Source organism: Sminthopsis crassicaudata, chromosome 2 (genome assembly GCF_048593235.1).
Source record: "Sminthopsis crassicaudata isolate SCR6 chromosome 2, ASM4859323v1, whole genome shotgun sequence".
NCBI classification, from domain to species: Eukaryota; Metazoa; Chordata; class Mammalia; order Dasyuromorphia; family Dasyuridae; genus Sminthopsis; species Sminthopsis crassicaudata.
Window position 1 is genome coordinate 448,715,717 of NC_133618.1, and position 15,486 is coordinate 448,731,202.

Consider the following 15,486-nt stretch of genomic DNA (forward strand, 5'->3'; position numbering starts at 1 on the left):
GGACAGTATGCTTCAGAGATAGCATTTAAAGCTCAGGCCATCTGGGCTCCACGGCCTGGCCTTCTGCTGCTCCTTAGAGGCTCGCTGTCATCAGAGACATTGTAACCTTCCTGAGGCAGATGGACTGCTCACAAATAAAAGGTCAAAAGAATTGTTACCTAGCCTACCTACCTACCTACAAGGAATGCAGACTAAAAATTTTGGGTGATAGGAAATGTCCTTTCAATAGTCAAGGGAATTAAGAACATCCATGTTCTCAGTCTAAAATGAATATCAACTCACTGAATGACCCTGGGAAAATTATTTCTCTCTGGGTCCAAATTTCCTCCTCTGTCATAGGATAGGGATAACTATGTTTTGACTCCCTCACAGTACTGTTTGTGAGGTTCCTTGAGCAGATGAATAAATGATTTGGAAAATATTTTGAAAAATGCACAGGATATTTTTTTGTCTCAGGGCTTTAGTCCTCCAAGCTGCTCTTGCCAAGGCCGTGGTTTTGAGAATGTTTGGTGACATCTGTCTCATAAATGAGGGGAGCAGTTTAGTTGGAGACCACCTGTTTTCTTACCAAGACATGCTTCCCCTTATGCTAAAGTGATTGAGTTTTGGACTTCTGCCTCTTCTCCCTTGCCTGAGCCCTATTTAGTTGTTCTCTGCCTGGGGACAGAACCTCCTGTCTGGAGAATCTTCCATTATCCAGTGGGAGGAGTCAGTCTGAGAGATGTGAGGAAGAGAGAGATCTCTGTTCTGCACAAGCAAGTGGCAATATCAATCATTCAGTCAAAAAGCACTTGCAAAATGCCTACTGAAAGCCAGATCTGCTCAGTATTGGGGTGCTGACAAAACTTTATAGTAGCTTCAGAGACAAAGAAAGTAATAGGCTCTCCCCTCAAGCAGCTGATGTTCCATTTACAACTACGTGAAAGTAAATACAAAGATAACTCTATGGGAGAGCACTAACAACATGTACCTAGAGAAAGTCCGTGCTACACAAAGTCACCCATGGTACAAGGGGAAGCCTGGGGATCAGGGAAGTCCTTGTGAAGAGGGTGGTGTCTGAGGTGAGCTATAAGGGGATTGGGGATCCGGGGAGTGGGGATCAGAGCATTGAAGGAGCCGCAGAGGGTGGGAAGAGAAGGAAGGTAGGTAACCCACAGCCTCAGCAGGACTTTTGACTCAATAAGAGGCAGTGTCACTAGAAAGAGACAGGACCTGAGATTACATCCTGCCTCCACCACTTTCTCCTTAGGTAACTGTAATCAGGTCACTTAGCTAGCCTCCCTTAGCCTCAGTTTTCTTATCTCTAACACGAAAGATGGCCTCTGAGGTCTATTGCAGTTCTCATGGATGAGCTATGAGATTTAATATCTATGTGATCTGAGGCCTCATCAAACGAGGATATATCTCTGAATTGGTTCCTTCTAGTTTTTCTATCCTAGTATAGCATCCAGTTACTTAAGAGGGTCACCTTGGATGCTAGTCTTTACCCAGTTTATAGACTGGAAACCACCATCCGTTTGATGCTATCCAAGCCTCCTTGACTCCCAGGCTGAAAATGTTCCAGGCTCAGGGAAGCAGTTTTCTGGGCTGCAGGTATTGCTCACATTTGTCGGGTGGTGCCCTTTGAAGGACATGGCAATCCTTCTCTCACAGATGCCCTCAGGAAAGGAAGTCAGGGGAGGTGGTTGGCTAAGGCTGCTGATGGTCTGTGGCTGGTGGGTGGTACATTGCCAAATAATTTTCAATTTTTTGTTTTAAGCTTCTTAATCTAGTTTCTCCAGATAGATTGTAAGCTTGTAGATGGCAAGGTTTGTGAGGTATACTCCTGGGAGGCAGCCACTCTGGCTTTGCAGAGAGAGTACCAGCTTCAGAGTCAGGACACAGGAGTCCCAGACTCAGCTGTGTCAGTGATGAGCTGAGTCAGCTTGGGCTATTTCTCCTTCCTCTGGGTTTGGGAACCCACAACTGTAGAGTAGGAGATCTTAGATTCTGCTCTAGGCTCATCCACACCACTCATCAACTCCTTATATGGGCATTCCTCTGGAATGTTCTCTCTCCTCACCTCTGTTTTTAAATCCCTGGCTTCCTGCAAGTCTCACCTAAAACACCACCTTCCACAAGAGACTTTTTCTGGAGTTGCCTCCTGCCCTTAAGGCCTTCCCTTCTAAGACTATTGTCCATCCACTCTCTTATGAGTATCTCTTCACTAGGTAAGCTCCTCGAGGACAGGAACTGGGTTTTGCTTTCTTTTTATATCTCCAGTGCACACTTCCTGAAATATGGTACATATTATTAAATGCTTATAAATTGATTGATGGCTTTCCCATTTGTTTAAAAAAAAAAAATGGACTAGAGACTAACCCAACCCAGATTTGGGTATGCTTTATTATACAGTACTGAGCACAGAGTAGATGCTCAATAAGTATTGCTCAAAGATGGCTGAGTCCCAGGTCTTTTCCCCACCCTCACCCTCTTCCTTCCACTCCAGTTTTTTCACTCAGTGTTTTTCCTATTCAAAACTTTTCCCTAGAGGTGTATAGAGTAAAAAGTACTTGCCAGACTCGAATTGAAAGCCTTGGATTTTAATGCTAGCTCTGATATTTAGCTGTGGGACTTAAGTTTAGTCACTTTCTCTGAGATTCTGTTTCCTCATTTATAAAATGGGGATGATAATACCTGCCTCAAAGGAGAATGGAGAAAAAAGTTCTGTGGAAATCTTAAAGTGTTACAAAAATATACTGATTTTTATTTATTACTGTTCATACATCTAGAACTGGAAGGGACTTTAGGTTATCTGATTCCAACCCCACATTTTATAGATGAGAAAACTGAGACTTGACCTTGTCCTAGGTCACACAGTTGGGAACAAGAGAATTAAGATTCAAACTCAGCTCCTCTCATTTAAAAATGAAAGTTCTTTCTGCAGGCCCTGTACTGAAGGAGTCCAGTTGGAAAGAATGAGCCCTATTAGAAAGAACTCATTAGTTGAGGTTATCCCCTTACTGGCTAGGCTTTGGAAAGTTGGGACCAGCTCCCACATTCCTATCTCTATACCCAGCAAACTCCTCCCTCCCCTGCCTCAGCAGAGAATGGACTTGAGGATATGAGAAAGCAGGGAGTAGAAACTCGAGTTCCTCTCTCATGTGTACTCATACTCCCTCACTCCCTCCTAGGACACAGAAATTTCATGCTTATGTTTCAAAGTCCCTTCTTTACAGCAAGCTGTCTCTGGGGAAAACCGGGGAATAGAATCATAAGATCATGGGATTTTGAGCAAGATGAGACTTTAAAGATCATTTTCCAGAGCAGGAAACTGAGGTCCACAGAGATTAAGTGACTTGCCGAATGTCACACAGCTGGTTAGTAGCAGAGCCAAGATTCAGGCCCAAAGCTTCTGAATTCCACATCCTGTTGTATTACCACAGTTGTCTCCAGAGACTGAAATGACTTGCTCTGGAATTGGCCAAGAAGTCTCACTACCAAGACATGCAGTCTGTTGTCTAATGTGGGTGTTAGGGTGGAAAGAATACTGGATCTGGAGTCAAGGTCTCAGTCCAAATCTGTTTTGCTACTTTCTACTTATGTGACTATGAACCTCAGTTTCCTAATTTGTAAATGAGGGAACCAGATCAATTCTAAGGTCCCTAACAATTGTAAATCTATTTATTCCTTGCAGGTCTCCTGACTACAAGATCACTTAAAGAAAGTTTGGATCAGAAGGTAATAATTGTACCTCACCTTTGTAGGCAACTTTATAATCTTTTATATCCATATTAAATTCAACAAGTATTTTAAGTACCTGCTATGCAGGAAGAGAGATCAAGTCTAGCTAATAATAAGTTCCTGCCGTTTGCGAGCTCACAGGCTATTAAGAATTAATATTTCTTGGCCCCCAGGTTTGACCTGTCCCCTTCTGCAGACTGCTCTGGAAAGTAATTTTTAAAATTATTAATAACTTTTCTTTTGGCGTTGAATCCCCTTCCCCACCCAGATAGTCTATCCTTATACCAAAGAAAGTAAAGGGATTAGGGGAATCCAATCTGTGAAAGTATCTTGAAAAAGTTTGAAGTGCCACAAAAATGCCTGATGACATTATTATTTCCGGTTGATCTTATTCTTTTAGGCAAGTTGAGATGGGGGTTGGGGAAAATGGTGCCTCAGGGAGGAGATAAATCTTTAGCTGGGATTTGGAGGCAAGATGGAATTCAAGCTCAGTCAGTCCTTGCCATCCGGTTTTTCTCTCTGCTTCTCTCCTTTCAGGGAATGTGCATTCTTGGCTCATTAATAGGCCTTCTGCTATAGGGGCTTCTGCTGTGCCCCTTTTATCAATGTGGATTCCTTTGCTGGGTGGGTGAATAGCCAGTGACCTCTTTGTGTTTTATTGGAAAGAAGTTGCTTGGAGGGTTGGAAAGTGCTGGGAGGGGGGAAGTCATCCCATTTCTTTCTGCTGTCATAGCTTTCCTCTGGCTTATGTGCAGATGTGGCAATGATAACCCTTTCCTTCCCTCACCAGCCAATCGGCTGTTCATGTTGCCTTTTGAAGAGGGAGAAACCGATTTCATCTCAATTTGGGGAGATGCACATCTCCTCAGCATGGGCCCCTTAAAAGGGTATGTGTCTGCTTTTAAGGTTGTGACAGTGAATCGTGAAGTAAAGAAGTCAGGTGTTAACATTTATTCCCTGGCTAGCATGGTGCAAATTACTTTTCTCTGAGCCACAGTTTTCCCACCTCTAATGAGAGATTTGGAGTTGATGGTCTCAACATTCTGGATTCTTTGTTTTATTTGGTATAATGCAGGCCATTCCTGGGAAGCACCAGGATGAGCATTCCTGACTTGGTACAATAATGGTGAGGCGGCCTCAAGCGATCAGGTATAAGACATCATGGTACCTTGACGTAGGCGTTCAGCTGAGACACAGGAGACCTGGATTCTATTTCCCACTCTTGACATTGTTTGCTACTAAGTCAGAACAAATCCATGTACTTCTCAGCACCTCATTGTCTACCACCTTGACACAGGAATAATAATAATAATAATCCCCACCCAGCTGAGCTCAGGGTTACTATCAGGATCACATCAGGGCTTCACTTCAAAAGGAATAAAGTGTTTTCTATAGAAAGATCCCTTACACACTAAAAATGTTTGCTGAATTTGTTTTGTCCTATTGATCAGTTTGTCCTCGTTAAACAAAGTTCCCCCAAACTATTTAATCCAAATCAAAATCAGTCCTGTCTTCTGCTATCTAATGTAGGGGAAAATTCTTGGCATCAAGAAAGCCCAAAGGGATCTGGATTTAGGACCCACTGACCAGTAAAGAATATAACCTATCAAAAAATCAAGGAATCCTAAAACACAGAATGTAGAATAGGCCCCAAGTACATAGGAGTTAGAATGTAGACCTTCTGAGCTGGAGGGTAACCCACAGTGTAAAAAGGTGAAAAGGCTTGCTCAGGGTCACCCTGCTAAGAAGGGCTCGGGGTGGGTCCTAATACTGATTTTCCTGGCCACCTTTCTCTCACCTCACCTCTCTTTTCTTCACACCAGTCTAATGCTTTATATTTTGCAGTTTTCCCACCAAGAGGCCTGTACCCCCAAAATCCCTGCAGTCTCCCCCCAAAGCTTATTGGTCAAGCATCATGCGTTGCTCTTTGTCCTGTTCCAGTCCTCTTTTCTTGATGCACTATCCTGGTAGCAAGGCGACCCTGATGGCTCTCTCCAAAAAAGTGGACATTTCTATTGTGTTTCGCATATATCATCTCACGTGATGGGCCCAATGTCACCCTCATTTTACAAATGAAGAAGCTGATCTTTGTCCAGGGCCTCCAGCACTGAGTGTCGAAGTAGGATTTGAACCCAGATCTGATGTTCCTATTATCTGTAGACTTCCATGCTGCTTCTCTTGGCCCAGGTCTCTCCCAGGCTGAGTCAACAAAGTCTAGGCAAGTTTGACCAGAATAGAAAGGTCTTGGGGAAGGACCCTCCCCATGTTCCTGGCCAGCACCAGGCTGAAAATGCTCATTATTAGGTGACCACAAGGTTTGTCAACAGTAACTCATGAAGTAAACTCGTGAAGTAAAGAGTAAGGCACAGCTGGGTAAGGGATGGTGGTGTTTTCTCTGGCAAACACAGAGCTCCCTGAACTGTGTATTAGTATCAGACTCAAAAGGACCTTGGAGATCTGCAGCCCGAGGCCTTCATTCTGTGCAAGAAGAACATAAGGCCCATTCTGGTCTGGGTGCCCCACTGAGTGGGTAGCAGCACCACAGGGCATGCTGCTCAGTTCAGTTCAAACATTTATTAAGTACCTCCTTCTTACAGCAGGGAAGCTAGGTGGAGGAGTATATTGAGGGCGTGGGCCTGGACCTGGAGTCAGAAAGACTTCTTCCTCAGTTTAAATCCAGTCTCAAACTCTTACTAGCTGGGCAAGTCACTTAATCCTATTTGCCCCATATGGGGTCATGAAGAGTCAGACATTATGAACAACAGGCATTATACTAGGTACTGGGAATATGAAGCCAAAAATGAAACAGGCCCTGACCTCAGGAAGCTTATATTCTGCTCCTGCTGGTGTTGAGGAAATATAACATGAAAAGTTAGTAAATGTAAATTTATAAAAGGTATATCAGAAGAATGAGTGTGTGTGTTTGGGTACCTTCTGGGAGATTCTCATGTGAGAAGAGGCATGCAGGCTGTGCTTTGAAGGAAGTTGGGAATTCCATGAAGCAGAGCCAGGGGAGAAATTTATTCTAGATTTGAGGAACAACTTGTGCAAAAGCATTAAGGTCAGAAATCTGGAAAGTCACCCATTCCATCCCATTGCTGATAGGTTATTTTGATTGGTGAGGAATACAATTAAATACTGGCTGAATTGAAATAAGATTGCTCTTTTTTCTTGTGGATGAATCTTAGCTCCCCAATTAGGCCCTAAGATTCCTGAGAATAAGGTCTGTTCTCTCCTCCTCCTCTTCTTTCTTCCCTTTCTCCTCTTCATTCTCTTTTTTCTTCCCTTTCTTCTCTTCCTCCTTTTTCTTCTCTTTCTTTTCCTCCTGCTCCTCTTCTTCCTTCTCTTTCTTCTTTTCCTTCTTCTCTTCCTTCTTTTGCTCCTTCTCTTTCTAAAAATAACTAAAGCATCTTAGTGGTTTTAATACATATTTATTCAATGTGTGCTTTATACAATAAGCCTATGATAGTTACATATAACAAGCAAAGATTAATAGAATCATAATCTCACTCTCATAGGCTTGCTGTCTAGAAGAGAGGCATCAAAGGCAACTTCAAATAAGTGAAATACAAAAATGTATTCTATGTATCAGGAGCAAACCAAGTGCCAAGTGAAGTCTTAGAGGGAAACGATTGTTTCTAACTATGGGGGAAGTCTTTGTGAAAGATTTCAAAAATTGGTGGAATTAAAATAGTCAGAAATGGGAAAGGGAAGGCATTCCAGCTTGGAGGATAGCACAAGCAAAGTTCCAGGAGTATTGTTGTTCACTGATATGCAACTTTTCAGAGCCTCATGGACCATACTACTCATGGAGTTTTCTTGGCCCAAATATTGTAACCATTCCCTGCTCCAGTGGGATAAGGCAAATGGAGGTTAAATGACTTGTCCAGGATTGCACAGCTAATAAGTGTCTCAGGTCTTCTTGACTCCAGACCCAACTCTCTGTCAACTGCACCACCTAATTGCTTTCTATAGCGAACCAGGTGAGTGGTGTGAATAGAGATAAGCTAATCCAAGAAGGGGAGAGACTGAAAACCCTAGAATTTGACTACAGGAAGTGATTAGAGCCATGTGGCTTTAGGGAAGCCGCCTGCTTTCTTGTCTCCTCCCCTCCCCCTCTCACCATAGCTCAGCTCCCTTGTCAGTTTGTCTACAGCTATGACCCTATTTTCATGTGGAGTCCTTAGAATTTCCCCTCCTGTCAGGGGCCTCTTGGGAATCAGAGGAAGTCATGTGAAATGAAGACTTTTCTGAGCAGGGGGGAAGGAACGAGTGGCTCATCATGATTCAGCACCAAGTAAAACTGGGCTCAGTTTCTGTCTCTGGATGGGACAGCAACTGTAGAGAAAAGAGACTTTACATTGGCCATGAGGGGCAGAGTCATTAAAAAAAGGATCCTGGAGTTCAGGGCCTGTCTCTGATACCCATGAGGTACATGCTATTGCTTCAGCAAGTTAATGTCTCTTTTCTGGATCTTAATTTCCCTCTTTTCCAAATGGGGATATTAATTCCCATACATTAATTCCTCATAGGGTTATTATTGGGTATCATATGTGGCAATGGTTGGAAATGTGTTCCAGAAACTGTAAGGGATTGCTTTATTCATTTTTCTTAGATATCTTTTTAAATCTTTATTAAAGGGATACAGGGTAGGTATGGGAAGGAGAAGATCTGCTTCCTCTCTCCTGCCCCAAAATTTCTGGTGGCAATCATTTATCTGCAACAGCCCAAGATTCTTGAAAGATACCATGTGAAAATAGATGGGACAAGAAGACCTTGGTGCAGTGGTTAGCATTTTCTATTTCTTACTGATCTTTACTGCAGAACTAAATTTTATTTTCTTAGGTATCTGACTCTCCAACAACTCTTAATTGTTCTTCCAGGACTTTTAAAAAGGGAAAAAGAACAGAGTCTACAAACAATAGGTCATTCAGCTTAACTTCAGTTCTTGGGAAAATTCATATACCATAATTTACCCAACCATTCTCCAATTAATGGGCATCCATTCATTTTCCAGTTACTAGCCACTACAAAAAGAGCTGCCACAAACATTTTAGCACATACAGGTCCCTTTCTCTTCTTTAGTATTTCCTTGGGATATAAGCCCAGTAGTAGCTGGATCAAAGGGCATGTACAATTTGATAACTTTTGGGGCATAGTTCCAAATTGCTCTCCAGAATGGCTGGATTCTTTCACAACTCCACCAACAATGCATCAGTGTCCCAGTTTTCCCACAGCCCCTCCAACATTCATCATTACCTTTTCCTGTCATCTTAGCCAATCTGACAGGTATGTAGTGGCATCTCAGAGTTGTCTTAATTTGCATTTCTCTGATCAATAGTGATTTGGAACACTTTCATATGAGTGGATATAGTTTCAATTTCATCATGTGAAAACTGTCTGTTCATGTCCTTTGACCATTTATCAATTGGAGAATGGTTTGATTTCTTATAAATTAGAGTCAGTTCTCTGTTTTGGAAATGAGGCCTTTATCAGAACCTTTAACTGTAAAAATATTTTCCCAATTTGTTACTTCCTTTCTAATCTTATTTGCATTAGTTTTGTTTGTACAAAAGCTTTTTTTAATGTAATCAAAATCTTCTATTTTGTGATCAATAATGATCTCTAGTTCTCTTTTGGTCATAAATTCCTTCCTCCTCCACAAGTCTGAGAGGTAAACTATCCTCTGTTCCTCTAATATATTTATGATCTCATTCTTTATGCCTAAATCATGGACCCATTTTGATCTTATCTTTGTATATGATATTAAGTGTGGGTCCATATCTAATTTCTGCCATACTAATTTCCAGTTTTTCCAACAGTTTTTTTCTAATAATGAATTCTTATCCCAAAAGTTGGGATCTTTGGGTTTGTCAAACACTAGATTGTTATAGTTGTACTCTATTTTGTCCTGTGTACCTAACCTGTTCCACTGATCAACTAGTCTATTTCTTAGCCAATACCAAATGGTTTTGGTGACTGCTGCTTTATAATATAGCTTTAGATCAGGTATAGCTAGACCACCTTCATCTGACTTTTTTTTTTTCATTAATTCCCTTGAAATTCTCGACCTTTTATTCTTCCACATGAATTTTGTTGTTATTTTTTCTAGGTCATTAAAATAGTTTCTTGGGAGTCTGATTAGTATAGCACAAAATAAATAGATTAGTTTGGGGAGTATTGTCATCTTTATTATATTCGCTCAGCCTGTCCACAAGCACTGAATGTTTTCCAATTATTTAAATCTGACTTTATTTTTGTGGCAAGTGTTTTGTAATTTTGCTTTGGTAGATATATTCCCAAATATTTTATACTCTCGACAGTTGTTTTGAATAGAATTTCTCTTTGTATCTCTTGCTGTTGCATTTTGTTGGTGATGTATAAAGATGCTGAGGATTTATGTGGATTTATTTTGTATCCTGCAACTTTGCTAAAATTGTGAATTATTTCTAATAACTTTTTATTAGAATCTCTGGGGTTCTCTAAGTATACCATCATTTCATCTGCAAAGAGTGGTAGTTTGATTTCCTCATTAACTACTCATTCCTTTAATCTCTTTCTCGACTCTTATTGCCGAGGCTAGCATTTCTAATACAATATTGAATAGTAATGGTGATAGTGGGCAACCTTGTTTCACTCCTAATCTTACTGGGAAAGGCTCCAGTTTATCCCCATTACATATTATGCTTACTGACGGTCTTAAATATAGGCTCCTGACTATTTTAAGGAATAGTCCATTTATTCCTATACTCTCAAGTGTTTTTAGTGGAATGGATGTTGTATTTTATCAAATGCTTTTTTTGTATATATTGAGATGATCATATGGTTTTTGTTAACTTGATTATTAATATGGTCAATTATACTAATAGTTTTCCTAATATTAAACCAGCCCTGCATTCCTGGTATAAGTCTTACTTGATCATAGTGTATTATCCTGGGGATGATTTTCTGAAGTCTTTTTGCTAATATCTTATTTAAGATTTTAGCATCAATATTCATTAAGGAGATTGGTCTATAGTTTTCTTTCTCAGTTTTCAACCTACCTGGTTTAGGTATCAGTACCATGTCTGTGTCATAAAAGGGGTTTGGTAGGACTGCTTCATCCCCTATTTTTTCAAATAGTTTATATAACATTGGGGCTAATTGTTCTTTAAATGTTTGGTAGAATTCACATGTAAATCCATCTGGTCCTGGGGATTTTTTCTTGGGGAGTTGATTAATAGCTTGTTCTATTTCTTTTTTCTGAAATGGGACTATTGAAGAAGTTTACTTCCTCCTCTGTTAATCTAGGAAGCCTATATTTTTGGAGGTAGTCATCCATTTCACTTAAGTTATCAAATTTATTGGCATAAAGTTGGGCAAAGTAATTCTTTATTATTGCTCTAATTTCCTCTTCATTGGTGGAAAGATCCCCCTTTTCGTTTTTAAGACTAACAATTTGATTTTCCTCTTTCCTTTTTCTGATCAGATTTACCAAAGGTTTATCTATTTTATTGGCTTTTTCATAAAACCAACTCTTAGTTTTATTTATTAATTCAATAGTTTTTTTACTTTCAGTATTATTGATTTCTCCTTTTAATTTTAGAATTTCAAATTTAGTATTTGGTTGGGGGTTTTTAATTTGTTCCTTTTCTAGCATTTTTAGTTGCAAGCCCAATTCATTGATCTTCTCTTTCTCTATTTTATTCAAGTAAGTCTCTAAAGATATAAAATTTCTCCTTATTACCGCTTTAGCTGCGTTCCACAAATTTTGGTATGATGTCTCATCTTTATGTCCTAATCAGAGGTTAATCTTATTTCTTTTTCTAACAGGATAAATGGACTGACAGATAAGTGGAATGCTATAGATAGACTATACCTAGATTTTTGTAAAATGTTTAATAAAGCATTTCTTGCTATTCTGTATAAAATATTGAAAAATTTGAACTAGGTAAAAATGCAAATAATTAGATAATAGAAGCAATTATAACTAACATTTATATAGAACTTTAAAGTTTGCAAAACACTTTATAAATATTATTTCATTTTATCTTCCCTGAGAGATAAATGCTATTATTATCCCCATTTTACAGATGAGAAAATTAAGGCAGAGAGAAGTAAGTGACTTGGTCCAGGGTCATATAATTAGTTAGGATTGGAGGTGGGTTTTGAACTTAGTCTCTTAACTGCAGCTCCAGAGTTTTGTCTGTTAGGTCACCTAAATAATAGATGAATTTGGAACTGGTAGAATAGTTCAATTCAAAATAGGTATAGTGGTTCAGTGTCAATTCAAGAAGGATATCTCCAAAGGAGGTCCACAGAGATCTATTCTGAGAACTCATTTTCACCTTACCCTGTAATCAATAACTTGAATAAAGAGGTAGGTGCCATCTTATATTTGCAGGTGACCCAAAGCTGGAAGGCATAGATAGCTAGGTAACACAATTAAATTCTAAAAAGTTTTTGACAGACAAGATCAATCTAATAAAAAGAAATTCAGTAGGGATACACTTCTACACATAGCTCCTACTTCTCTATAGGACCAGATAGAACAAACCTAATCTGCCTTCCACAGGACAGCCATTCAGATTTTTAACTTGAGGTTGGTTGGTTTGTTTTTTTTAATCTATGTTACAAGTATGTTATTGGAGAAGAATGGTTAGACAGATGTTTGAAAAAGATCTGGGGGTTCGAGTGGTCCATAAGCTTAGCATGAGTCAAAAAGGCTCCTTTGCTCTAGAACTGCACTGTGAGGCAGAGCTTTCATGAATAGGGAGGTGGTCATGATCCTGCTGGGCCTGGATCCAGGTGTGCTGAATACACCTGGAATATTGCCTTTGTTCTAGGACTAATAGTTTGGGAATGATTTTGATAGTCTAGAGAGTGGCCAGAGGAGGAGACGCAAAATGGTGAAAGACCTTGAGTCCATGCCATGTTAGGATCAGTTGAAGGAACAGTATTTAGTCTGGAAAAGCAAAAGCTAAGGAGGTGAGAAGAACAGGGGGAAGAGAAGGACATGCCAGCTCTCATGGGGAGGAGGGATTAGACTCGTTCCATCTGGTCTCAGAGGACAGGAGCAGGAGCAAAGGGTAGGAGTCAGGAAATGCACACTAGGCTTCTGAGGAGGGAAGTGAGGGGTTTCTCCACACTGTACTCTTGTAGCTGAGGCTGAAAGACCATTTAATGGAGATTACTTTTGGAGTGTGGCCTCCCAGTCTCTGAAGTTCTGTGCTTCTGGTTTCTACCTTATCGGTCTCTAAGAGCTGTCAGTTATCTTCCTAAAATAACATTTTAGTTCTGGCCCGCCCTCTTGCATCAAAGCCCCCTTCAATTGAACATGGAAGGGAGTGTCAGCCTGGAATTGAAGGCCTTCTGATTTCTGGAGTCAAAATGGAAAATCTGAGATCCAAAAAGAAAGATGAAGTCATTCCACAAAAGTGAAGGAAGTCCCAGGACCCAGGAAGAACCTGGGTCTCTTGTCCCTTTGAGCAGAATATATTGGCTATTGTTTTCATGGTTGCTAGGGGCAAGGGAAGGAGAGCTGGCCTTGGGATCTAGAAGGCTTGTATTCTAATCCTGCTTCTTACTTCCCTTGAAATACTCTATACTGGCAGTGTCTGACTCAAATGCAAATGAGGCAAGGATGACGGGGCAGAGAGAAGGGAAATGGGAGGTGTGTGAAGGTAGATGAGGAGGGGAAAGGCACTAAATCAAGCATCAGGATCTATGGACACTTATCTGCTTAGAAGACCATATTTTAACATTACAACATATTGTATTTTTATTTATTTTATTAATATTTCCTGTTTGCATTTTGATCTATAGTCAGAAGAGTTGTGAGCTACATTTGGCCTGTGAGCCAGGTATGTAACACCTCTGCTCTCCAATCTCTGTCCTTGCTTACTTTTGTGCATTTGTCCACATTGAAAGCAGATTGTTGTTTTTAACCATGTCTAACTCTTTATGACTTCATTTGGGGTTTTCTTGGCAAAGATACTCAAGTATGAGGAAACTGAGGCAAACAGGGTTAAGTGACTTACCCAGGGTCACACAACTAGCAAGTATCTGGGTGCAATTTTGAACTGTAGACCCATAGAGCCTGGTGCTCTCTCCACTGTACCACTTAGTGCTCCCAAAGGCAGGTGATTCATGGAAAGAATAGTGATACTGAAATGAGGAACCCTGGCTTTGAGGTGATGTTCACTTTGTGATCTTTCAGAAATGCCTCCGGCAATCCTCTGTTGTTGGTCTGCGCAGGCAAATGTTATTTCCTCACTGGGAAGTTCCCTAAATCAACAAAATCACAGATTTGAACAACAACAAAAAAGATAATCATAAGTATTTTTGTTAGTCATATTGTAATACCCTAATTCCTCTAGGCTTTCAGATGTGATTGTAGGAGAGCCCAAGTTTTGGGTCGGTCTTGTCAGTCTGATGAGGGGCCAGGGAAGGTCTGTATTTTTGATGCCTAAGGATTACTGTGGCTAAACTTTGGAGATACCCATTTTGTGAGGATGGTCACGGGGGACGATTCATTTGGCCACAACAGCTATTAGAGACCATCTGCTAAGTCAAAGGAGTTGGGATCTGTGGTGGTAGAAACACTACCTATGACAACAAAATGTGGAGCTTTGAAATAGAAATATTATTTCACATTTGGTATTTACATCATCTTTTATGATTTAGAGTGCCTTGTCCTCTGTGACAAGGTGAACCTAAAATGAAGAGACATGCTCTAGATCACATGGCTAATGTCTGAACTTAGCCTTGAGCCCAAAGTCAAGGTCAAAGCACCTGCCACTCTAGTGTGTCCGCTAGAGTCTCCTACCCTTCATAAAATCCAAGGAAGGATCCCTCTGATTTGATTTCCTTTTTGAAAACATTGAGAATGTAGTTGGCAAAAGGAGTTGGGGCAGAGGGCAGCCTGGCTCTGTGGGTCTTGGTGCAGTGGTCTGATGCAGGTTAGTAGTGCTCACCATGCATTGAATAGGAATTGAGGAAGGATGTCTGTGGCTGGCCAGCAGTGCTTGAGAGAGGGGAAATAGCCTGATTTTCCAAATGAAAGAGTAGAGATTTATTTAGAAGGCTGAATGTAGCAGATGAATGGAAAACATGGCTTTTGGACAGATATCCTTAGTAAGAGCCAGTAAGAGGAAGCCCTCTCTTAGTATAAACTAAAAATGTAATCAAGGAAAATATCACTTTCATCATATCTTTTCTGAAACTATCTGTGGCTCCCAAGTGTCTACTGGATGCAATCCAAACTTAGATTGTCATCCAAGGCTCTTCAGAATCTCTCTAATCTTTGGCCTCAGCCTTACTTTTCACTAGTCCCTAAAACACTTTTCTTACTTCTGCTTGTCTGGGTAGTCTCTGAGACTATTATACACCTAACCTGTTGCTGCTTCTCTCGGTTTTGCCGTCACTGGAAATGTCTTTGCTCATCACCTATTTTAAATCCTGCAGGGATCACTAGGAAATCTTCCTCAGTATGTGAGCCTGGATTTGGAACTATGCTCATAGTTATAAAATTGTATATACCCTTTAATCTAGGAATATCACTACTAGGTCTATAACCCCAAAAGAAAAAAATCCAAACCCAACTAAAATAAAAAACCTAACCCACAAATAAAAAATACAAAACCAAAAACAAAAAAGGAAAAGACCTATTTGTACAAAAGTATTTATTGCAGCTCTTTTTATGATGGCCTATCAACTGGGGAATGACTAAACAAGCCATGGTGTCTGATTGAAATGGAATATTATTGTGCTATAGGAAATGAC

General features: G+C 40.3%; 2 protein-coding genes across 10 annotated transcripts in view; both read left to right on the top strand.

Moving 5' to 3' along the window:
• Positions 1-3,720, top strand: part of MANBAL (mannosidase beta like) — a 118,544-nt gene extending 114,824 nt beyond the window's left edge. For both annotated transcript variants that reach the window (XM_074292694.1, XM_074292695.1), the window contains exon 6: positions 3,677-3,720. The gene's annotated coding sequence lies outside the window, so the exon portion shown is untranslated. The remainder of the gene's footprint in view (positions 1-3,676) is intronic.
• Positions 1-15,486, top strand: part of SRC (SRC proto-oncogene, non-receptor tyrosine kinase) — a 114,846-nt gene that overhangs the window by 51,499 nt on the left and 47,861 nt on the right. For 6 of the 8 annotated variants that reach the window (XM_074292684.1, XM_074292679.1, XM_074292686.1 and 3 more), the window contains one exon: positions 3,677-3,720. The exons of the other annotated variants lie outside the window; for them this stretch is intronic. The gene's annotated coding sequence lies outside the window, so the exon portion shown is untranslated. The remainder of the gene's footprint in view (positions 1-3,676; positions 3,721-15,486) is intronic. 8 annotated transcript variants of the gene reach the window in all.